This window comes from Rhipicephalus microplus, unplaced genomic scaffold, assembly GCF_043290135.1.
Source record: "Rhipicephalus microplus isolate Deutch F79 unplaced genomic scaffold, USDA_Rmic scaffold_14, whole genome shotgun sequence".
Taxonomy (NCBI): domain Eukaryota; kingdom Metazoa; phylum Arthropoda; class Arachnida; order Ixodida; family Ixodidae; genus Rhipicephalus; species Rhipicephalus microplus.
The window spans coordinates 33,186,194-33,211,950 of NW_027464587.1; the positions used below are offsets into that span (position 1 = coordinate 33,186,194).

Consider the following 25,757-nt stretch of genomic DNA (forward strand, 5'->3'; position numbering starts at 1 on the left):
TAGAACTCTTTATCAGGAAGGCCAAGGATCAATGCATCAGTACACCTTCACTTATCTTTTCCGAAAAAGAGTATTCTTTTCTCGGTTAAAATTATTTTGTCATGGTCACACATGTGTTGTTGCAGATGAGCCCTGGTCTTGTGCTCAGTATAAAAACGCTCGTAGCACCTTCAATAAAATTCAGTTGACAGCGCTCTTTACTGTCCTTTTTGCGATAAGATTTTTATTACAGAAAAAAATTCATTTTCTTACAATTCAGGTATAATGATGAGTTTTCATTGTATCCAACAGGGAGCAACTTGCACCTCAATACGGACAAAAATCACAATTTTGTGAAATTCGTGATATTTTCTCGCATATTTCAGCAGCTTGAGAGGTCTAAAGATATTTTTTCCTCAAAATATACCTTCTGTGGAGTAAGTATTCACTGCTCAGATAATCATACAAAGTGCAATATTGCAATAAAAAATGCAAACATAACACATTTTGCCTTTATTCTTGGAAGCGAATGTGGCAAAAAAATTGCACTATTATTATTGAGCTTCAAATACCTTACAGAAGCACATTTATTTAACAGGTAGACCGAATTTGCTTTAGAAAAAATAAGCGGTAGATTTAAAACGAAATTTTCCACAAACAGCACACAGACGGCATTATGCCAGGAAGTTATAAGCCAGCCACATGAACAAAACTTTTTTTCTCGCTGAAATATTCTAGCAGTTCACTGTTTTCAACGCAGTAAGTCAGCACTTTTTTTTTCAAATACAATTCAGATGGTCGCCAAAGTGGCTGGGACGTTTGGCATGGAATGGTCCAGCTATATTTAAGCAAAAATAACTTACACAAATAACAATGTTTGTTCATCTACTATGACCACACTAGAAAAAGTTGTTCAGGCATTGTGACACTAAAATTTTCAGCGTCGTACTGCCTGAACAACTTCTTTGATAAACTCCAAACTCACGCCGAGAAAAAGCCGCTCAATCACGGTGGTTGTTAAAGGCCTTGCGGCCGTAGACAATGCTGAAAATAAAAAAAATCAACTCATCAGTGATGTCACTCCTTCTTCGTCATTACTGACACGGAAGATTTTTCGGTTATCCATGTGGAGGTTCAGGAAGTAGGCTTGCTCTAGGCTGGGGCCGGGGGGTAGACTACGCAGGACGTCAGCGGCACCCTCTCATCCTGTACTAAGAGCAAATATGACTTCTCATAAAAGGATGTTCGTGCTGTTTTGGCAGCACCATATATAAAGAATGTGTAGTGTGTATCCTTCGAAATGGCGTGTAATTGACATTACACTGAACTCGAAGCATACAACCCATACATTCCAATAATTTCATATGATAAAGATAAGAGTTTTCCAGCATACAGCAAATTCCCGAAATGAGGTGAAGTTGTAAGACTACAGCTCAAAAATGGCACTTACGAAAGCCTGAACTCACCTAAGAATCAAATTCCTTCAAGGGTAGTGAGCCAGTGTGAAAAACAATTCCTAAAGTACAACGTTAAGAACATGTAACATTAATCAAAATGCACAAGAAACTTACCTCTTCATGTACAAACAGTGAAGGCATCTCTGCTTTCTCTTTTACATGAGAACAAATGATCTTGGGCGTGGCACTAGCGAAGAGGTCTGCAAAAAAAAAAGTAAAAGATTTACTGACTTTAATCACGCCTCTAACAATCTGAGGAATTGTTACAAGTCACCAATCAGTGCAATTCTGACTGCCTCTATAAGGGCATCAAAAACGAACAATTTTCTCGTTCTTTCTACTCTCACAAGACGCTCCGTCAATGGAATCTAATCCAAATTTGACGCTGTGCTTCCTATTTGCCTGCTTTCTAGACGTAGGGCGGCGAACATGTGTTTTGTGCACCTAATCTAGCACAGAAATTCGTCATCTATAATTCAATCATCTTAATTCATTGTAATTTGATAAAAGGTGTGATAGCTCGTCCAGTTTTTAAAGAGTTGCGGGCCTGCAATAGGCACTGCCTTGCACGTATGAAAGTACTTCTTTTTATAAAAAAAATTCAAAGCTTGCTTTCAGAAAAAGCGTCTGGCATATTTCGACAACCAAGCCCATCCTCTGATGGCAATCAGGGGCACGCTATTAGCGAATATTGACTACGGGATTTACAAACGTAACCCGTGCCTAAATACTCAGTTAAACACAATCACGGAAGTAAGAGCGCTCGAACGACACCAACGCGCGCGGACGCCGACTACGTTGCAGCAGCCATGGCTTATGCTAGAGCTACCGCACATAGCTCGAACAGTCCCGTATACTCTCTCGATTTTGTTATAACGCCGAACATTATCGCAGATGAAAGCGAAGCACGAAAACAGCAAACAGAAACGAGGGAAAACAACGCACGGCGATGGCCACAACAACGCGCCTTTGGAAGTCTGCTAGATCTTTCCCTGTTGCTGGTGGCACTTGTCCTAAATAGCTTAAAAGACCGAGGCGCACGTGCTGGGAGCATCGCGGCATATCAGCACCTCCAACTATACCGTCTTTAAGCAAAAAAAAAGCCATTTCGTACAGTGCGCCTCTGTACATATTTTTTGCTTTTTCTTTCTTTTTTGCGCTTACACCTACAGAAGCACGTTGCACATTTGAGTATTAATATAAATGTTATTACGATGTAGTCCAAAGCACATCTTAAAACAATATCAATCACTTTGTGCAGTGTAGAGACAATGTGCGATCAGCAACTAATCCCGCCCTTGTTAAGTGATCACATCACTCACTGTATGAGTGATGCAGGCACTTACACAACATCGCGCATAGCAGTGTGAACTCGTTAAGTCACACGTTTAATCGGGCATCTGCAACAGGCCCGCGAACGCATGCTGTTGTAAATGGCTGGCAGCCTACTTCGGCAGAGCTGCTGCAGGCGGCCAGCTAGCGCTGTATGATTACTATTTACGAAAACAGTACACTCACCGTTAACAGGCCCACGTTGTCCGTGTCCGCCACTCCATGAATATTCCTTAATCCGAGCGTCACTTCGAACACGGTGTCATGCGTGACCACCATTGAATATGCGCCTGTTCGCTAGAACACACACAGCGACCAAGACCCCAGACCAACGCAACGCATTTGAAAGACGATGAGACAGAGAGAGCGACGTTGAGAGAGAGAAGGAGGAGGCACCGGCGGCGGCTAAAGCGCCGCGGCGGCGCCGCAGCTGTCGACGCAATTGTTTGGTGACGCAACTATTCGCTTATCTACGCCGCCGTTGTGGGAGCAACGCTGGCCGGGGTGAGCGGGGGGGGGGAGGAGCGGGAAACCCGCCAGGACGGCGCCGAAGAGCAAACACTATGGCGCATACGGCGGACGGCCGTTCCTCGCGGAATGACTCCTTGTAAATGGCAACTCTCCTTCCAGCCAGTCGCACAGCGACGCAGGTTATTTACCAGCCTCGGGTTCTTGGAGTATTTTGACGGAATGCGATTGCAGTGGGCGAAAAATAGTGAAGCAAAACTTGCGGAAAACAAAGTGCACCATAGAATGGCCAGAAACAATAATTATTTCGTCCTCGGTGGCATTAGCGGGAGAGCATCGCTACACCTTTTTCCAGAGGAATTTCTTTTTGCATTGTCTGTGTCTGGCACTTCCGCGTATGGTGCCGCAAACACTGAATGCGTAGTCGAAGCTGGAACAAATTAATCCACAGTCGCGGATGTTTAGAAGGCTTGTAACGCACCACGAAACGTGCCGAGGTTGTTATAACAAGCTTTTTGCTGACCACATGATCAGCACATAATTCCATATGGTTACCCGATGAGCTAGCTAAGCACCTGTAGCAAAGGCAGGGCACGTTCTTGTTAAACGTTGTTAATATAAACGATGGTTGTGCATAAGTGCAGTGACAGCTTTCCGTGGGAATTGGTCATGACCCACGTTTTCGAGCGTAGAAGCACCTCAGCATACCTAATCAGCTATCACAGCAAGTTCGTAAGCAACGATCAGGTACGAAAATGTGCAGCTGTTTTCCATGTACTGAATAGTCCATGTACAGTGCGTTGACAACCGCCATTCCTTAAGCCACCTCCCATATAGACTCCTAGTATGAACAGGTGTGGGACCCTAAACAATAAGAAGCAGTGCCTCCCCCCCCCCCGCACACACACACACACACGAAATTCGAGGGCGCATGGGCTGATACACGCGCATACTTATTCACAGGCGCACACACATACACGTATACACACATATGGTGACACACACACGCGACCGTAAACGCACGCATGCATGGGCGTAAACATGTGCACAGGCACGCTTAACACAAGCACGGACTCGCACATACACGCGCACGCACACATGCACGGGTGTACACACAATCGCGCTTACACGCACACACACCCATACTCGGGCGAACATTATTTGTGTGTATATAATCCATAGCAAACATGCAGCTTATAACCAACGCTAAGGAAAGCTTTCGTAACATGGATTGCAGTTAATTGCCATTATAGATGAAACGCGATTTGCTTCTGCTGACATTCTGCAGTATTCGGAGAGCACCTTCACACATTCTAAGTCAATTAGGCCGTCATTTAACGCAAGGTCCACATATTCGTGCAGTAGCTGCGCTGCTCGGCCGCCAATCCGAAGGTCGCGGGTACGATGCCGGCCGTGGCAGTCGAATTAAGGCGGAGGCGAAAAGGTAGAAGCCTTTGCACTGTGCGATATGAGCGCTCATTAAAGAACACCAAATGGTGAAAATCTCTGCAGCTTTCCACTACGACGACCCTCATAATCATATCGAGGTTTTTGAGACGTAAAATCCCAAATATTATAATTATGTGTTCTTCTTATGCTGCATATTCCATCTGATGAATCGGCACCTACACCCTTCTCAGGCACAAAAGCACCCTTAGAGCCTATTTTAGGGTGCTATTGAGGCAAGCACCCAAACAAAGGGGTGCTTTTTTTTCAATCGACCATTTATGGGTGTTAAAGGGTGTTGCAAAGGGTGATTTCTCGTAAAAGCACCCTTTTTACACCCTTTTGGGTGCAAAAATTTTTACTGTGTAAACATTTGGTGCTGTGCAGCCGCAACGGCGCGCTACTCGCTAGTGGCCTACTACTGCGACAAAGCCGCTAGGCAGGCTCGGCCCAAACTATCTCAGAGTGCCATTCAGTTCATACATGAATCCTACTTCATGCAGTTTCCTGTAGCACGCACAAGAAGCATCGTTCATGCACGGTTGATCAGCTGACGCCACTGATTCGCACTGCGGCAAGAAATGAAGTAGCGAACATTTAGCAGTGCCCATCGTTGGGGAAAGTACTTTGGTCTAATACACATTCATTTGACGATCAAGAGTTCATGTGGTGAAATCGGCACGAGAAGTACATCCGCGCGTCCTATTGTTTCTTATGCGGTTTCACTGGTTGATCGTCCCTTCAAAGCCAACTTGTAGTGCACAGCGGGCCACCTATAGGCATTGTTCATAGCAAATTATTCCTTGAGGAACTACAAATGATATGTTTCAGTGCTCAAGAAATTGTCTCTGACTACGCTTCAAACAAAGAAAAAGAGAGAGAAAGAGTCGAAAGAGGGTCCTGACATGGTACATCTATTGGAGTACTCACTCGAGCATTTTTCGAAGGCAGAATCAGAAAAATAGAGTTGCCTTTTAGAAGGGGGTAATAGAAATCTTGCGAAGTGCGTTTCGATTGCCCTCCGTGTCGAACATCCCGCGTTTGCTGTTTGGCGCCGTCTTGGCGTGTTCCCCACTCACCTCGGCTAGGGTTGTCTACGCAACCGCCGGGTTAGCTGGGGGGAGGGTGTCGAGCACCGCGACCAGTGCGGCGGTGCGCCTACAGTCGCGGCGCCACCGCCAGTGCCTCCTCTCTCTCTCTCTCTCTCTTTGTCTCATCAGTATTTTGAATTAACTACGTTGGTTGTGCCGGTCACATGTCTCTGTGCCTTTGAGCTCGAGAGAACAACCGCATTTTCGGTGGCGGTCACGCATGGCTCCGTGCTCGAAGTGAGGTTCCGATTAAGGAATATTCACGGAGCTGGCGACACGGACAACGTGCGCCTGTTAACAGTAGTGAATGTACTGTTTTCTTAGCTACTAATTTTAAAGTGCTTGCTAGTTGTCTGCAGCAGCTCTGCAGAAATTCGCAATGTTCATAGACTGTCGCGCCGCCTTGCGGAATTCAGGAGCGTCCACTTATGAATGATCAGTAGGCAGACGCTCCCAATGCTGCCTCGTTCGGCTGTGCTATTCGCAGTGTTAACACGTTAGCAAGAAACGAACACAAACCACTTTGTATGTTTCGTGCATCATTGAATATACCGGACCGTCTGTGACACGATAAATATGATTCATTTTTGCGAGACTCGAGGTTTTTGTGAAAATACGTGGCAACTCATGCTCTCGAGTATAGCCCACAGAGTACACATATCAGCTTCGCGAGATTTTCTGCAGCCACTTTTGATAGTTATATAATAACGTCTAACCATTTCAGTTGAAACTCCCCTTGTTTTACGTGTGTATAGCATTCGTCAGTGTCTGTATAGGGCATAAATCTCATAATATTTGTTGTACGCGGAAAGTAACGCAGGCTTTCGATTTGCACTTTTACACCTTGGCCTCCGCTGCGCCACTAGTTTTTTTTTTTTTTTTTTTTACTGTCGCTGATGCAGCACGCTGCAAACGATTCCTCTTGTGCCGGGTATCGTAGCGAAATGATCTCTGCACCACCAGATAAACGTGGTGAGTGACGCTGTGTTGGTGTTGTGCGTGGTGAATGACGCGTTGTTGGTACTATCGAAGTCGTTCGGCGGAGAGAATTCCTCAAATTATTCTCAGCAGTTATGTTAAAAGAAACCGTCTTGACGTGTAGGATTTTTCACTGGACGTTGATGGTTGTCATCGCGCTGAGAGTGACAGCGACGATTAATGATCAGCTGCTAGCTCACGAGCAGAGTTGTGCTTCACGTCGCGTCATGCGTTCATATGTTTTGCGCTCGTAAGTCAATTCAATTGTATTTATTGTATTGTATCCTTCAGCGAGCTCAATATATAAGCATATTGTTTTTGTATCTCAATTACAGTGGGTATTAAAAAGCGTCACGTGCCGCCAACACGCTCGAGCTGGACCAGCGAAGTGAAATGGTTAGAGCAATAAAATATGCAGTTACGACAACAGTCCACGTTAACTTCTCCTGCACTTCACTGGTGCCGTCCGAACGACGTTGTTGTGTGACAAATTTTCGCAATTTAGACATTGCTAAAAGCGTACGCGTGTATTCGTTTCCCTATCCTTGTTTCGATTGCGCTGATGAAACCTGCAACATCCAAGTGCAGGGAATTGCACACTGTTATAGTCTGATCATGGCTTTGACATAATTTATATGCTTGTGTTCCGTTGAAGAAACGGCTACAAGATGCTTACAGTGCAAGTAATGACCAGTAGTATGTTTGCAAACCATCGCTACGTTGAACATTCCTTCCTGTGCAGCTGCGACGGCGCGCTCTTCACTAGTGGCATACAACGGTGGCAAATCCGCCTGACAGCCTCGGCACAAATCACCTTAAAGTGCCGTTCAGTTCATACGTGAATTCCGGTTCGCGAAGTTTTCTGTAGCACGTACAGGATTTTGCAAAGCATCGTTGATACACGGTCGATCAGCCGACACCGCCACCCTTTGCACTGCGGCGAGAAGTAAGGTAGCGAACATTCAGCAGTTCCTATTGGTTGGGAAAGTACTTTGGTTCGATATAAGTTCATTTCACGATCAACAGTTCATCCGGTGAAAGTAGCACGGGGATTACGTCCGTGCGTTCTATGGCGCGTCCTATCTTTTCTTATGCGAGTTCGCGGGTTGATCATCCTTCCGCAGCCATCTTGCATTGCACCGCGCGCCACCTATAGGCCGTGGGCATTGCGAACAGGCAGCCAGCCATTCAACCTGTAGCATGCTTTCGATGGGTTGTTGCAGATGCCCTAAATAAAGCTGTCGCTTAACGGGTTGACGCTGTTATACGCGTTCGCGTTATGTAAGCGGTTGCACCATTCAAACAACGAGGGATGCGATCAGTTATCAACGGTGATTAGCTGCTGATCGCACATTGTATCTGCAGTGCTAAAAGGGCTTGATATCGTTTCAAAGTGCATTTTAGGCTACGTCTTAACAACATTCCTATCGATACTGGAGTGTGCAGCGTGCTTTTGCGGGTGGAAACGATTAAAAAAAAAACGCCTGTGTACCGAGATGCCCCAAACAAAATGGCTTTTGCTGGCGTACAGACGGTAGTTCGAGGAGCAAATATGGTGCGAAGCTGCCAGCACGTACGCGGTAGTCGTTTAAAATGTTTAGGACACGTCTCACCAGTAACGTTGTTGTTTTTCTATTGCAAAAAACAGCGTTCCCAGCATGATGCAGTGCGTTTTTTGGCACTGGTACATGCTGGAGACGCTGGTACACGCTTGTATTGACTGGCACCTCACTGGGCGCACTGGAAAAAAGCTGCGTCGCACTGGTAGGGGCGCTGGCTCAACCACTGTGATGCTGGTGCACAGTTCGAAGCACTGGGAAGCGCAGGATGTTTCACTGGCAAGCGCTGGTGAATACTGGAGCATGAACTGTTTCTACCAGAGCAGCGTGCACAATATTGTAGCGTGTGCCGTGGTATGTTTTGGTGTCTTTGAATATAAAACCCTTCATTCGACAGCACGGAGAGATGCTACCCTGACAGATACCGAGCACACGTAACTTTTTTGGCGCACGTATGTATTGCAGCAATTATTATGCACCTTTTCGCATATGCCCCCACGTATGCCGGCCATATTCGCATCAGCCGTGTATTGCTGTAACTATTCCAAGTTGCAGTGTTTGTAAGCCTGTAGCTGCACGTTACTCCTAACAAAAACAGGAAATTGTTTTTGCCGCCAAGTTGACGAAACGTAAATGGCTCACTCGATCGCTTCGCAAGGTTTCCCAGCGGAGGCGAGAAAAAAAGCTGTCGTTCGATTCCGCCATACCGCACAAATGGATGTCTGGCCATGCTTATCATTCTGCTTACTTCAAGTAACAGTTAGAAATGTTCTGAAGCTCAAATGCAGAATCTTCAACCATCCCAACTCACCACGTCGTGAGTGGTCTTACCCAGTGCCCGGCCCAGCGAGCTTTGAGCTTGTCGTGCCGGCCGTGTTGGTGTATATGTTACTGGCGCTTCTTGCTTCGTGTACACACAATTTTAAAGTGTGAGAATAACTGTAAATAATAGTTTAGACATTTACGAACCTAAATCAACTATATTGCCTTGTGTCCATGTTCGCACATGAAGCGCTGACGATCGATGCGTCGCGCTTTCCGCTACGCAGGCTGTCACCGAAAGCTGCCGGCTGCACATAGTCGGTACTTCTCTGATTAATATGTAAGAGCACGCAATTTACAGTTGGGTATTTGGTACGCCTTCGTGAACTGACTGCATATGTTGTCAGCGGATTGTATTAGTATTTTTATGGGTGTTTTTTTTAATTGTTTGTATTGAAATAGCTGCATATACCTGTGCACTGGCCCGCCTGCTGTATACTGCCAGCGGAGGCCAGAAAAATGGCTGTCGCTCGTCATCGCCACTTCGTAAATGCATTTCTGGCAATTATTGACCTTCTGCTTACTTCAGGTACAGTTTAGGCAACAGTTGTAAATGTTGCAAAGCTCAAATGCAGAAACTTCAAGCATCGCAACTTAGCTGCTTCCAGAGTGGCCTTACCTAGTGCCCCGTCCCAGCGAGGCCTATCGGGCCGGCCGCGTTGGTGTACATGCTGCCGGCGCTTTTTACTTTAGGTAGGCACAACTCTAAAGTGTAAGAATAACTGTGAAGTACAGTTTAAACTTCCCTGAGCCTGAATGAACTATTTCTCTGCGTGTGCGATGCCCACTTAAGGAGCGGTGACGATCGATATGTCGTGCTTTCAGCAACGCAGGCTGTGACCGAAAGCTTCCTTCTGAGCGCAGGAGCTGGTACTTCTCTGACTCGTATGTAAGAACACGCACTTTTGAGTTGGTAGTTTGCTAGGCCTCGGTGATCTAACACACTGGCATACTTTTTGAGCAGATTGCATTAGTAATTTCTTCGGTGATTTCTTAGTTGCAGGTATCGATATAACTGCAAGTATGTAATCTGGCACGCCGGGTGTGTACTGCAACATCAACGCTTGCGCGAAAAAAAAAAACTCAATATTCACTAGTGTGCGCAGATATCTACCGATCAAAACATGTTGAATTATATGTACACGTTGACCAGTAGTATATTGTACTGTATTCTAGTACACTATACCAGTAGCAAGTCCGAGAACCGACTATCAAAAAAAAAACTATCGGCAGCAACAGCCGACAATCTGTGGCTGCTCCTCCAGTCAATTTGAGGCTTTTCAGAGTTAATATGTGGATCCTTCAAAAAATTTTGCGCTCTTGCTAATATTCGCACGTCATTCGGTGCCTGGAAGCCGGTCGTCACTGTCGAATCAAGGCGCAATTGTTATTGGGAAAGGAATATCGCGTCAATCTTGACTGTGCGACTTGTAAACATAAAGTCGAACGGCACGTTTTTCGGGTGAATGGTCGTTTTACAATCCACCATACAGTTTTGGCGTGGCGTAGAAGGCTGTGTACCCAGTTTGTATTCAGAAGGTAGCGAGTTCAAATCTCGTCAGGAGGCGTTTAACTTTTTTAATGTGAATGCGCGCTATTTTGCTTTCATATTTATTTATTTATGGCGAATGGGCGCCCAAGTTTTAACCCTGTGAAGTCTTTTTGCGCAGAGTACTGGGACGCTGGCGCTCCAGCATCTCAGTACCTGCTCTGGGAGGCGCTGGTACCAGCGCCATACTGAGCCCTAAACAGGCATGGCGCTGGACGCTGGTACCCAGCGGCACTGGTTTTTACAATAGGGTTATACAAGTGTAATAAAAAATGCTAAATTTGAGCTACACTTTTTTAATTTCCTGAGCACAAATGGGAGTATTATTGTAGTTGTTTAAAAATAATACTTCACTATTTCCAGCAGTAGTGGCGCAAAGTAGAGCATGGGTCAATTGTGTAGCTTAAGATAACCGCAGAAGCACTTGCCCCTCGTAGGAACGTCAATGGCAAGTCGCCTGACTCTCCAAGAAATGGTAGTGTGACTCTTAGCTCTAGAGGCCTTTCACTCTTTCTAAAAGGGTCAAGGTACCCTCCAAGAACGGGCAGACTCTGGCCCCCCAAGAAAGTCACCCTGTCTCTCTTGAGGTGGTCGTATACGTGAAAAGTCAAAACCATCCGAATATAGTAAGGTATACTCTCCTTTTTTTACAGTTTATTTGATCGTTGGCGGGACACTTACTTCAATTGCACTGCACCAAACACCAATTTTTCAACTTTTTTGGAGTTCCTGAATTTCATAATAAACAAGTATCTTATAAAGCGACTACGATTGTTCTGAATTGCCCAAACATCCTTCCGGCCTCTGCGATGCGGCCGATGACCATCCGACTCGTCATGGTGGAACTTCTGCGTTCCCCATGGACACTTTGGGTGTCATAAGCGCTGCTACTGCTGACCCACGCAGGTCTAGGAGTTTGTCGGCTCCGAAATAAGGAAAGGTCCAGGAAACAGTTTCAAACAATGAAGGCGTCACAACTGAAAAACCAAGCACTCATTGGCGTCTTGAACAAATTTGGCTGGGCCCACTAACGGCAGTGGTGGACGGCAATTTCAGAAGAGTTGGCAATCAACCTACAGCTGGCTTTTCTACAAAGCACAAAGCAGTAAGGTGTAATGTGACACCTGCGTACGTGCTACTGACAAAAAAACTCCCAAGCATTTCCCCGAGGGTGAACATGGTTAAGTGCGAATGCACGGGGTGATGCTATGAGGGGTATTTATTAATTCGCACTATTATATTTATTAATCACACTATTGTGCCTTTATGGTGTAATGGTTCCTGGGAATCGCAATTTGATCACACGGGGGAGTTTACGTTAACCCACTGGTGAATGCCAACAGATTTTAACTTTACTCCCCCTCATAGCATCACCCCGTGCATTCGCACTTAACCATTTTCACCCTCGGGGAAATGCTTGGGAGTTTTTTATGAGCGATTCTCACGGAGGAGCGAGCGAAGGGGGAGGGGGACGCGCGCAGCGGCGTTAAAGATATAAGGCGCGTTACTGACACCGATATGACCGTCGCGTCCGTGGCTCATTCGGTAGAGCGTCGCGCTGCGGCCCGCCAAGTCTTCTTTCTTTTAAAGATAGAGAAAAGACTGCGGACGCCGCCGATGGCGGTGGATGGTTTGGGGTCGCTTATAAAGTGTATTCACACTTAAAAAAAATCACAGAATATCTATGACATTAATGATGATGAATGGGGCGAAGCGTCCGTCAACCCGTCCGTGCTTTCGTTCCTGCTTCTCTCCGTGTTTCTGTCTGTTCGTGCGTACGCCCATGGGTGCGTCCATTCGTGCGTTCGTCCATCCGTACGTGTGCCCGTTGGTGCATTCCTCTGTGCTTCCGCCTGTGCGTGCGTCTATCCGTCCGTCCGTTTGTCTTTCTGTTTGTCCGTTTGCATGGCTGTCTGTCCGTCGATGCATCCGTCCACCCATCTAGTGAACACTTCAAGCACCACCATCTCGCTTGTTTTTATTATATATTCATCATATATAAGTGCGGACAATCCAAGGACTAAACGAGAGTATGTACCACATTTCTGCTGTCAGCGCTTTGTTAACACCGAGAGCGTGATAACGACACCGTGCTACGTTTTTTCGTAGCATGTGGACATGTGGATATGTGCCCGAGGACGGGTATGTGCCACGTTACGCACTACGACAACAGGGGGCGCACAAGTCACGCCATAAGAAGCTTCGCTCCTCAAAAGCTTCCAACTCACGCATACGTTTCAAGACGTGTAGGAAAAACACTTCTGCCGGACTTATTCGCAGCTTCCAGGAATCGTGGCACCACTGAGCAGTGGCTGCGGGAAGTTCTGTTTAAATGATTGAAGTCTTGAATCTCAGGCAGCAGACGCTTCAGCTTGTTTCCACGCGATTGTGGTCGTTTTTAAACGTTGTAATTGGTCTCGGTATTACTGCAACCCTTTGAGTTTCTCGAGTTGAAGGCAAAGTAGTGATGATGAAATAAACATTTATTTTTTCAAACAGTTTTCCTGAGTTTGTGAGCTCTGGGTCACCCTAGGTGGGAAGGTCCGTTATTTACGGGAATCCTCTGGTCAATCGCTCCCGGGCCCTGGCTACAAGTCCTCGCTGGTCGTCTAAGTTGCGTGTGGCAATCTCGGCCTCCCACGTCTTGGTTAGGGGGTCGATACGTGCAGTCGTTGCGGACTTGCTATTGGCATATTCGTGGTGCCACGGGCACTCGAGTAGTAGGTGGGCCAGTGTGTCTAGCACGTCACATATCGGGCAGTTGTAGGCGCATAGCGTTGGAAACTCTATGCAGTAGAGTGCCGTGTATTTAGGTGTTACCTTGAAGTCTCCGAAATGCTGTGGCCTCTACTTTAGTCAGCTTGGGGTGAAGTGGTTGGTACACCCTGCGAGCTAGACGATAGCGTTGTAGAATTTCGTTGTATGTTGGTGGTATGGTCTCCACTTCTTCTGCAGCGCTGGCTAACCGCGGTTCAAGCGAGGCGCTGAGGAAGGCCGGGTGGACATGACCATGGGCCGTGGCGTGAGCCGCTTCATTTCTCTGGAGCCCCTCGTGCCCGCGCACTCATACCACGCAGGTGTAAGGAAGTGGAGTTCGGCTCTTTCTCAGAAGTTGGAGAGCTTCGGCGGAGATTCGGCCTCGCGTGTAACTGCGGACAGTGGATTGGGAATCTGGAAAAACTACAACCGCGTCTTTACCAGTCGTAGTGGCAAGGGCGATCGCTGCTTCCTCGGCGGACTCGGAGCTCCTCACCCGGAGCGTGGCGGATGGCAGCTCTTGTCCTTCCGCGTCGACCACGCTTAAAGCGTAGGCATTTTCGCCAGGGTATTTTGCCGCGTCGACGTAGCGAGCGTCTGGCTCGTGCTGGTGCCTTCTGCTGATGGTGTCGACTTGAGCGATTTGTCTTTCCCAGTGGTACTCGGGATGCATGTTACGCGGTATTTGGGCGATGCGGAATGATCCTTTCACGTACGGCGGCATCTTCTCTTTGCAGTCTGCCTCGCAGATGTAGCTCTCACTGTAGCCCAAGCGCTCAAAGACTGATCTGCTCGTCGACGTAAGGTTAAGTCTCTCGAGTTGGCTGGTCTGTTGGGCTTCTGCCAACTCTTGCCAGGTGTTGTGTATACCCATTCTTAGAAGTCTGCTGGTCTGTTCCATTGGAGTGAGCCCTATGGCAAGCTTGGTAGCATTATCACACTCAGCTTGTCGAATTCAGATGTCTTGAGAGTGAGGTACGGGGTTCCATAGGTGATTCGGCTGTTTAGAAGAGCCTGCACAACTCTCAGGGTATGGTTTTCGTTCAGCCCACTGACCGGTTTGCGACTCTCCTTACGAGGTGTGTGAGCTGAAAGACTCAGCGTTAAAGTTGAGGAAGCGTGGTGGCCCCTGATCTGTCGTGGTGCAGGTGCAAGCCGAGCACGCGAAGCGAGGTGACCTTCAGTATTTGGACCCCGTTAAGGATGATGCATCGATCTGGTGCTTCGCAGGTTGGAGGTCTTCCTCGCGTGCGGGACTTCAGTACCAGTAATTCCGATTTTATAGGTGCACAATGGAGGCCGCAGCTTTCGAGGTAGTTCTTTATGGCATTGACCGCCTCCTGAAGGCAGCTCTTGCTCTCCAGTGTTCTTGCCTCGAGTCCAAAGCGTAATATCGTCCGCGTAGATGGCGTGACGTAGGCCCTAAATTTTTTTGAGAAACCGGGGGAGCTTAAGGAGTGTCATGTTGAAAAGGATTGGTGACACAATAGCGCCTTGAGGTGTACACCTGTGCGGCAGCTCAAGTTTTTCGCTCCGTATGTTGTATATTCCCAACGTAGCCATACGACCGGTGAGGATGCTTCGAATATAACCACAAATCTTGGAACCTCAGCTGGTATTTCCGGCATTTTGTAGTATTGCTTTATGGCTAACATAATCGAAGGCGCTTTTCACATCAATGGCAGGAAGGGACGACTTGCTATTCTTGCTCAAGTGATTGACTAGATCTTCCTTGAGGGGTAAGAGGATGTCTTGCGTGGAAAGCAGCTGGCGGAAGCCGAACATGCTGTCTGCGAAGTACCCGTTGTCCTCAAAGTGCGACGTGAGCAGGTCATGGATCATGTGCTCAAACAGCTTGCCAATGCACGAAGTCAGAGAAATGGGTCTAAGGTTGTCATCAGCTATGGACTTGTTGGGCTTAGGTATCATGATGGCCTCTGAATGCTTCAACGCACCTGTAAGCTCTCCTTTGTCCCAGCAGTCATTGTAATACCGTAAGAGAGCAGTCATAGCCTGATTGGGTAGCCGTCGGAGGTGCTTGTTGACTATCCTGTGCTCGCCTGGACTCGTGTTTCTTGTAAGCTTGGCAAGCGCAGCTTGAAGCTCTGCTGATGTGAAAGACCTGACTAGGTCGGAGTTGGGCATACCTTCGTATTCTTTGTGTGGTGGCGGCATTACCGCTGATTGGACAGGACCACGCAGCTTGTTGCATAGTTCGGGGAGTAGGTCTTTCTCCGAGCCGTCGTAATTGTGTGTTAGTTGACGTGCTCGTTGCCGCTACTGCGTCTTGATGAGGCGGTTACTGAGGAGAGTTCGCAGCAGGCACCACGTCTTCTTGGTGCTGAGTGTACCCTGCACCTTATTTCAGAAGTCGCACCAGTTGTGTCTTGCTAGGTGTTCGGCATACTGTTGCGCCTCTTCTGTCAATAAGAAAAATCTTTTCCTGAGTTTATTTTTCTATTTTTCCCACTTCTATCTTTTTAGTAAGGCTCCTCTGGTAAGTGGGAATCTACTGCCGGATTGTCTTCGTTAAGCTGCAATACTTTGGTGCACCGTTTGGCGGTATCAAGAATCTTGAGGAGCCAGGCGTTTATGTACGCTATTGCGTTGTCACCGCCGAGCTCGTTTCCGAAGGCGTTCCAATCTGTCAGTCTTGCTGTGCCTCTGTCAATCTGTCAGTCTTGCTGTGTTTTCGTAGGTCATTTGCCATATTCGATCTCAAGTTGAATTATGTGGTGATCACTGCCAAGCGTCTCGGGGAAACAGGTCCATCCCACATTCTTGACATCTCGTGTAAAGCTGAGGTCGGGCGTGGTATCTCTAGAGACGCTGTTTGCCACTCTCGTGGTCTGGAGTGGATCATTCAACAATGTGTGGCCGTGCTGCTGAGCGGAGTCGTGGACTCTCGCGCCTTTCTTAGTGGTGATGGCATAGCCCCAAGCTGTGTGGGGCGCATTGAAGTCCCCTCCGACCACTAACTGGTGACCTTTTGTGCGTTTTCTGAATCTGCGGATGAAGTAATTGTAGTCCCTGGGGCAATCTCGCGGTAGACTGTACAGGTTAGTGACGTGAAGGCTTTGTTGCGATTTTCATTCCAGGTATGACTTCCACGATGAATTTTTCAACTGTAGTGTCTTCTATCTTAATTACTTGGGCCGCAACAGTTTTCTTAAGTACAGTGGCGCTTCTTGGGGTCAGAGCGTCGGTGTTGTATCCTGCGAGCCGCACTTTTTCAGTATTGTTTTCTTGTAGAGTAATGAGATCAGGTTGATTTACTTTTATAAATTCTTGTAATTTCGCCAGCCGGGATCTTTATGGTCGACAGTTCCACTGCCAAATGCGAAACGTTGGTTGCAGAGTAGAAATCCTATTCTTAGAGCCTGCCATCTTCGTGAATAGCTGGTACGTTTACTTGCTCGCCTTCGGGAAAGAAGGAGTGAGAAACTTTTTCTCTCTTTGGGAGTGCTTTTTTCTCTGCCATGGCAGTTTCCTGAGAAACTTTTTCTCTCTTTGGGAGTGCTTTTTTTTCTGCCATGGCAGTTTCCAAGTTGCGCATGACTAATGCAGTTGTTCTTAGCGTGAGCCACGAAGTTGGTGAGCTGCGACTTGAGATCGTTGATTTGGGCTGTGTGAGTGCCCATTCTACGGCTGAACGTCGTGAACGTGTCACCGATTTCAGTGGAGATGGGCTCCAACTTCGCCAGGACGAGTGCTTCGAGCGTCGACTCGACTGCTGATGTGCGTTAGGTCTCCACTGCCACCGTGAGCTGTGAGCCAACAAAGGCGGCGACTTTTCTTTCTATAATGGAGAGTACTTTGGCCTCCACGAAAGCTTCGATATCTGGTGTTGTGAGTTTCGTGGCTAGTTCTTTAGCTTGGAGCTGTTCATCGAATAGTCTAGTGACCCTCTCTATGCTTGCATTCTGCGTATCGATGATCTTTTCTATTTCTTGGCACAGTTTTACGAGCGTATCGACAACTGCATCTTGTTTTTTGGAGCTGGTCATGCTGGCTTTGCAGAGTTTTTTTGCTGATTTGAAACCAGTTTTTTTCTAAACTTTTGAATGCAGTTGATTCAGTAATGAGCAATCTGGACTGTTCTTGTTGTTCAGTGAAGTCTAATCTACGCGTGTTGCATCAGCATAGCTGAGGCGTTGGGCGGAGAGTGAGCGGGATGTTGTGCGAGACCGGGAGCGCGATAGCAGAATAGACCTAGACTTGCTTCGGCCGCGCTTGTCGTGCAATGTGCTGCTGGGGCAAGGAGATGGTTTGTCAAGCTCGGTGAAGTCTTCACTGCGGGAACTATAACCATTCTTTCGGGCTTTCGCTTTCTCGAGAGTTTGTTGTCTAACTTGGTAAAGTGGTGGGTTTGTTCGTAGCTTCTTGCATTCTTTGTCAGCGATTTCATGGGGCTGTTCACATATATTGCGGTCAAGAACACATTAGGGATCTGGGGTGACTACGTCTTGTCCGCACTCGTAATAGAAGCCTTCCCTGGTTATGGGCAGATCTCTTGTCGGTGCCCAATGTCACCACATTTGCGGCAGAACTGCACAGACTTTCGAAAGGGTTTGCAGGGTAGTATCCACTTTGGTAGGTGATGTAGTACGGAACGCGTGAGCCATTTAAAACGATGACGGTGGTGGAAGACTGACCAAGCATGTGAGCGCCAAGGACCGTGTATCGGGAGTCGACTCTGAGGCCAACTACAATTTCGGCACTGCTGGTTCCTGGGAGAAGTCTGTAGATAACACCTCTGCATACATCGTCGCGATGTCTCATGGTGGGATTCACATTGAAGAAAGTGCCGCCTAATTGGATGGCAGCAATGCTTCTCAGGTTGGTTGCGCGTTCTGTATCGGTGGCACTAGCAATGATAATGTTTTCAACGCTCTGCGCTTGAACTCAAACGTTGTCGTAGAAATCCTGTTGTGTGAGACCGTTCATCGTCCGATAGCGTGCGTAATTGATGTTAAATTCCATTTCGATAAATCGAGTCCGGCTTGTGGCCTGTAAACGATTTTAGAGCCGTCTGTAGGAAAAGGGGGCATCTTCAAGTTACGTTGCTTCGCAGCTTTTTGCGTAGGATGGACTCTTTCTCTGGCTTCTCGTTGGATGCTTGAATAAGGTTTGGCGCTTGTTTTTCTTTGCGTCCGACTTGCCGCCATTCAATGTGGTGCTTTCCTGTTGTTTTGCCATTCTTGACATCATACGTCTATGCCGATTTCTCGATGGGCGTTTCAGCGTTCACTTCGGTTTACATTGATGTTGGTTCTTCTTGTGGTCCTGTAGTAGCCATCAACTCGCTTTGAAAGCCTACGTGGCTGGTAGCAAGAGGCGTCTGCCTCTAATCAGGTTTTCTGGTCGAGAAAGGAACGCGAAGTTTCTTCCCAGGCCCGCGCGTTTAGCGGGTGTACATGCAACGCGAACCACAAGTGCGAGACCCGCTCGCGCGTAGGATCACGGCGTAAGGGTTAGCGGAAAGGAGCTTGGCGCCCAAATGTTAAGAATTTGGTGTATATTGTCGCGGGTTATTAATTACAGAGGGTTTATTTAAAAACAGGGACAGTGGGACTTGTAGAGACGCTCTCAGAGAAGGCCGCTAAGATTGTCGTCTTCTTCATTCTGCTGCGCTGCGCCTCTCGAGCAAATCCGCGTTCTTCGCTGTCGTCGCTATCTCGCCGCTAAATGCAGCTATGCACGCGGCATTACCCTCCCGCCAGAGTGAGCGTCGTCCCGACGCTCAACAGGTACAGATGCGGCAATCGAGTGTTTACATCACTGAGAGTGGTAAAGTTTCATGTGGACCACGTGCACTGTCTCAGGCAGATGCTGGCGACGTTTGGAACAGGAGGAGGCGTTGGGCACGACTTCGTACGTCAAGTCGCTAAGACGGCGCAGAACCTTGTAGGGTCCGAAGTATCGGCGTAGAAGTTTCTCTGAGAGGCCTCGTCGTCGTACAGGAAACCAAACCCAGACTCTATCTCCTGGTTGATAAATGACGAATCGATGGCGAAGGTTGTACCATTGGGCGTCAAGTTGCTTCTGGTTCATTATTCTGACGCGGGCAAGCTGCCTTGCTTCTTCGGCGCGCTCAGTGAAGTCTGCGGCGTCTGTCTCTGAGTCATTGTAATCGTAAGGCAGCATGGCGTCAAGCATTGTTGTAACTTCTCTGCCATGAATTAGTGCGGACGGCGTCATTTTTGTTGTTTCCTGGCGCGCCGTATTATACGCGATAGTGATGTACGGCAATATTCGGTCCCAATTCTTGTGTTATACGTCGACGTACATGCAAATCATGTCAGCGATTGTCTTGTTAAGTCGTTCTGTAAGCCCATTCGTTTGCGGGTGGTAAGCTGTCGTCTTCCCATGCACTGTGCCACTGAGCGTAAGCACATTGCGCAAAAGCTCGGCTGTAAACGTGGTACCTTTGTCGGTTATGACGACAGCTGGAGCACCATGTCTCAGAACAATGTTCTCAATGAAGAACTGGGCCGCTTCAGCTGCAGTGCCACTCGCGATTGCCTTGGTCTCCGCCTATCGGGTAAGGTAGTCCGTCGCCACTATAACCCATTTGTTGCCGCTGTCCGGTGTTGGTAATGGGCCCAGCAGATCCATTCCGATTTGAGAAAACGGGGTTTCTGGCACGGGCATAGGATGTAATAGCCCAGCGGGTTTGACCGGTGGTACCCTGCGCCGCTGACAGTCAATGCATGTTCGGACGTAATGTTTAACCTCTGCTGTGATTCTTGGCCAGTAATATTTTTCTTTGATGCGTGCCAGTGTTTTTGTGAAACCGAGGTGGCCCGCAGTGGCTTCGTCATGGCAGTCTTGTAAAATTTCGCTGCGGAGAGCTCCAGCAACTACCAGCAGATAGCTTCTACCTGTTGATGAAAAGTTCTTTTTGTACAGAATTCCGTCCCATAAACAGAATGACGATAAGTTCTTCGAAAACACTCTTGGTGCGTTGGCGGCTCATCCGTTCAAGAATTCTATAAGCGAGTTGAGCTCCCGATCATCTTGTTGTTGCCGAGAAATGATAGCTGCGTCAACAACTCCTAAAAACTTGGGAAATCATCATCCTCTATAGCCGGTGATTCAATCGGTGACCTTGACAAACAGTCGGCGTCTAAGTGTTGCCTTCCAGACTTGTAAACTACAGCCATGTCGTACTCTTGGAGCCGTAAACTCCATCGTGCTAAACGTCCAGATGTGTCTTTTATGTTGGTCAACCAACAAAGAGAGTGATGGTCGCTTACGACTTGGAAAGCGCGGCCATATAAGTACGGGCGGAACTTCGCAACTGCCCAAACGACGGCCAGGCACTCCTTCTCCGTTGTTGAGTAGTTGGACTCGGCGCTTGTCAACGTTCTGCTAGCGTAGGCAACCACTCTCTCCACACCATCTTGGCATTGGACAAGAACAGCACCTAGGCCCACATTGCTGGCGTCTGTATGAATGGCTGTTGGTGCATTCCCGTCGAAGTGAGCGAGGACAGGTGGAGTTTGTAGACGCTGTCGCAGCTCGTTGAATGAAGCTTCTTGCTCTTCACCCCATACAAATGCGATGTCTTCCCTTGTAAGGCGGGTGAGTGGAGAGGCGATGTGTGCGAAGCCTGCTATAAATCGCCGGTAGTAGGCGCAGAGACCCAGAAAACGCCTACCCCTTTCTTATCAACAGGCCTTGCGAACTTTGCGACGGCTGCTGTTTTATCTGGGTCAGGCTTCACACCTTCACGGCTGATCACGTGTCCCAGAAACTGGAGTTCTTCGAAGCCGAAGTGGCATTTTTCCGGTTTGAGTGTGAGTCCAGCGGACCGTATGGCTTGAAGGACTGACAGTAGCCACTTTAGATGCTCTTCAAACGTGGCCGAAAAAACGATCACGTCGTCGAGGTACACAAGGCATGTTTTCTATTTCAGGCCGGACAGAATGGTATCCATTAGTCTCTGAAACGTGGCTGGGGCGGAGCATAGACCGAAAGGGAGTACTTTGAATTCATAAAGCCCGTCTGGCGTCACGAAGGCGGTCTTTTCTCGGTCGTGCTTATCTACTTTTATTTGCCAGTATCCACTTTTAAGGTCCATTGACGAGAAGTAGCGTGCATGCCGTATCCTGTCCAAAAAGTCATCGATCCGTGGTAATGAATAAACATCTTTTTTTGTAACATGGTTCAGCTTACGATAATCGATGCAGAAACGCAAGCTGCCGTCTTTCTTTTTCACGAGTACTACTGGCGATGCCCAAGGACTCTTTAATGGTTGGATAACGTCATCCTCTAGCATCTTCTTGACTTGCTGCTAGATTACCTCACGTTCTTTCTGAGCGACGCGATATGGGTTCTGTCGAATCGGTCTTGCTGTGTCTTCCGTAATTCTGCGATGCTTAGTCAGAGGCGTTCGACCTACTTGTGATGTCGATGAGTAGCAGTCCTTGAACTGGTCGAGCAGCTCCATAAGACGGCATCTTTCAGTCGGTGTTAGTTTCGGACCGATATCAACTGGTGGTGTATGTGGAGGTGATTGAGCTGTGGCTTCCCCTTGCATTAGAAGACAGTCGTAAGAGTAGTCGAGCTCTTCGAGGTACGCCACTGCCGTGTCTTTACCGATGTGCAGGCGCTCATTCGTGAAGTTGGTCAGAAGCACGTCTGCGCGCCCATCCACTAAGCTGACGATACCGCGAGCGATAGCGATGCCTTGGTGAAAAAGAAGGTCAGTGATGCGTTCGGCTATGGCGTCTTCATCACAGTGCACGGCGCAACACACGGAAACAAGACTACATGACAGTGGTGGCATGCAGACGTCGTCGTCGACTACACGTAACACCCTGAGTTCTTGGTCTGGATCAGTGGTCACAGACTTGTCGGCGGCGAATGTGATCACACCGTCGCGTATGTTGACGACAGCACCGTACTCTCTTAAGAAGTCCATTCCCAGTATCCTAGGTTTGCAGCACTCCGGTAGGATCGAAAATGTAGCTACAAAAGCCACATTCTCAATAGTGAGTCTTGCTGTACATTTTCCCGTGGGAGTCATTATCTGGCCGCAAGCACTTCGGATACAAGGGCCCGTCCATTCAATCCTGACTTTCTTGAGTTTGTCTGCCAATCGTTCATTCATTATGGAGAAGTCTTCACCTGTATCGACTAAGGCCGTCACTTCAACGCCGTCAATCGTCACAGCGAGGTCGGCAGTCACAGTTTTCTCGGCGGAGTCTTCATCGTCGTCTCTCACGTGTTTCGGCGGCAGTGGGGGATTTTCGGCAATTCGACGGCTTGCTACCTTCCCCCCAGAGGTCGCTGCTTTCAGTTTCCCCGCCGTGGGCTGGGAGACCGACCTCTGACGGTGTCAGCAAAACTACGGCGGCTTGGCGAATCAAAGCGAGTCGGTGATGGTGACCGCGTCCGGAAGGTAGAAGAGCCTTCCCGCCTGCCAGCCTGGTCGTCGTCGAGGGGGGCACGGCTTTCGTCGAACTGTCGGCGCGTAGCTGTAGGTGCACTACCGCGGTATTGAGCTCGGCGATGTGGGCAAAAACGGTAAATGTGCCCTGGCTGTCCACAGTTGTAGCAGACTAGTCGACGATCCGCAGTGCGCCATATGTCGGTCTTCCGTATATAGGGTCGCCTGACAGAATCCTGCTGAGCCCAGGCTGCCACAGGATACGGTTCGAGGTACTGCGGTGCTGGCATGGGTGCGGGTCGACGAACAGCGTCTGCATAGCTGTATCCGTTCGGCTGGTATGCTACTTCTGGAGCCAATGGACGACGCACAGCGTCTGCATAGGTACACGAGTTTGGACGGTACGGTGGATGGGTATATTGCTGAGGAGAGGCAAACGCTTGTCGAAGTTCATGGCGAACGAATTCAGCGACGAAGGCTACCGTGGACTCCTGCTGTGGGGGCGCCTGTGACTGCAATGTGTATTTTGCGTTCCCCTTCGCGATCTCCTCACGCACGATCTGTCTGATCAGGTGGCGTAGAGAAAACTCGTCGTTTGCGCTAAGTGCGGCGGCGCCTGCAGCTGCGCTGGTGGCCGGGCGATCAGACTGTCGGTACCGTTGCTGTAGCGCACGCTCTATCATGGTGGCCTCCCTGGTGTATTCGTCCACTGTTGTCGGCGGATTGCGCACAAGACCAACAAATAGCTGCTCTTTGACGCCCCTCATGAGATGGCTTAGCTTTCGAGCCTCGGGCATGTTGGGGTCCGCGCGGTGACACAAGCGCACCATATCCTCGGCAAACATGGTGACGCTTTCATGCAGCTGTTTGGTGCGTCCTTCAAGAAGGCGTTGTGCGTTTTCGCGTCGGTCCGCGTTACCGAAGGTGTCAAGAAACCGACGACGAAACTCCTCCCATGTCGTCAATGTTGCCTCCCGGTTTATAAACCACGTCTCCACGCTGTCTTCAAGGGCGAAGTATACGTCGAAGAGCTTTTCATCGAGACTCCAGTAGTTCGATTTAGCTACCCGTTCGAACTGTTCAAGCCAGTCTTGCGCATCTTCGTTCGGCCGGCCATGAAATGGTTCAGGAATGCGCATATTCTGGACCGTCACCTGTGCAGGACTCCTTGCCATTTCTCGAGTAGGGGTGGTTGTCGGAAGTGTTGCTTCCTTTAAAAGGCCAAATTCTGGTTCAAGACCTTGAAGGCGACGGCTTGAGTGGTGAACAGGCGGCTCCACACGTGGCTGTCTTGTAGGGCTGGACTCGGGGCTTCTCACAGGGGTGCTGATCATGAGGTGGTAGTACCCAGCACTTCCACCAGTGTCGCGGGTTATAAATTATAGGGGGTTTACACAAAAATAGGGACAGTGCGACTTGTAGAGACGCTCTCAGAGAAGGCCGCTAAGACTGTCGTCTTCTTCACTCTGCTGCGCTGCGCCTCTCGAGCAAATCCGCGTTCTTTGTTGTCGTCGCTATCTCGCCGCTAAATGCAGCTATGCACGTGGCAATATAATCAATCACCACTTAGTGGGAGGTGTCAAGCCTTTTCTTGAAGCTTGGTTAATTGGCCAGCGCAAAAACCCAGAAGCAGCACAGCGTTGAACCACAAAAACTAGCATGAAAAGCAGGAGCCCATATGAAGTGCAGCCGCACTGCGTGGGCCCGTAGCGGAAAATCTCAAAAGTACAGTAGAAAGAAAAAAAATGGCAGCATATCCACGGAGTTAATGATGGAGAATGGGGCGAAGCCTCCGTCCATCCATTCGTTCTTGCTTCCGTCCATCCATACGGGCGTCTGTGTGACCGTCCGTGCGTTCATTTGCCCGTCCGCGCGTGCGTCTGTTCGTGCATCCACACGTCCATCTGTGCGTCCGTCCCTGCGTCCGTCCATGCGTCCGCCCCTGCGTCCGTCCATGCGTCCATCCGTCGGTGCAGCCATTCGTAAGTCCATCCATGCATTTGTCTGTGTGTCCGTTCGTCCATCTATTCAACACTCGAAGTACCACCATCTCGCATCTTTTCATCATATGATGATGGTGATGGTGATGATGATCATGATTTGAGGCTGATCCCTTTGTATCGGGCGCGCCAAATTAATCTCTGCCCTTGCCAAAGTAAAAAAAACACTTAAAAAGTAACAAAACACTCCACAGGCGTACACACTCGCATCTGCACACCTTCAATTTTTTCCACATAAATCATTACCACTGCATCATGAGCCACCACTGCACCAGCCTTGATTTGGTGGTGCATACTGCCACATCGTTCACTGTACCAGCTACTCCATCGCCTGTGGGTGGCCCCGGGTCATCTTTGCGAACAAACCCCAGAGCCTCGGGCAGTGTGGTGCCCTTTCGTCGTGTGGGCCAAAACACGTACAGCGTTGCACTAGATGGAGGATGGTTTCTTCTTCCTTCCCGCACACCCGGCACATCGCACTCGTGTCATCGGTATTCTCGTCGAATTGGCGACGGTACACAAGGGTTCGAGTGCCCCTGCCCGCGCTTCGAACAGAAGGTCACTACCGCCATTGTTGTCGTACATGAGCTCCTTTTCTATTTCATTCTTGCAACTTCGATGTATCATCAAGGTTGCCTTGGAACGCATCGCCCTCCGCCACTGCTCGTTCTGTTCCTCCCATAGCTGTTCTTGGACGGCACGGGCCCATCGGCACTCTGTATTTGCCTTCATGGGTTTCGCGAAGAAACCAAACTTTTGGCGTAGTGTGTACACCCGTGCAGCCCACTGTGTCGTTATTCCAGTCGGGCTGGTGTATCGAAACAAGCGTCTTGCCCACCTGTTGTCACTCATAAGACGCATTCGGCCCTCGTAGGCTATCTTTCTCCTGGCTTCTCGGGCCTCATACGAAGACCATTCAACA

The 25,757-nt window shown here is 48.6% G+C and overlaps 1 protein-coding gene and 1 long non-coding RNA gene across 2 annotated transcripts in view; one reads left to right on the forward strand and one right to left on the reverse strand.

Moving 5' to 3' along the window:
• The window catches only part of LOC119180815 (uncharacterized), a 318,155-nt gene that overhangs the window by 272,336 nt on the left and 20,062 nt on the right, over positions 1 to 25,757 (forward strand). The window lies entirely within an intron of this gene.
• Positions 1,061 to 3,116, reverse strand: LOC142784435 (uncharacterized). The gene is made up of 3 exons (XR_012888630.1): positions 2,955 to 3,116; positions 1,551 to 1,636; positions 1,061 to 1,185 (listed from the first exon to the last, which is right to left on the reverse strand). It is a non-coding gene; the product is annotated as an uncharacterized LOC142784435 (long non-coding RNA).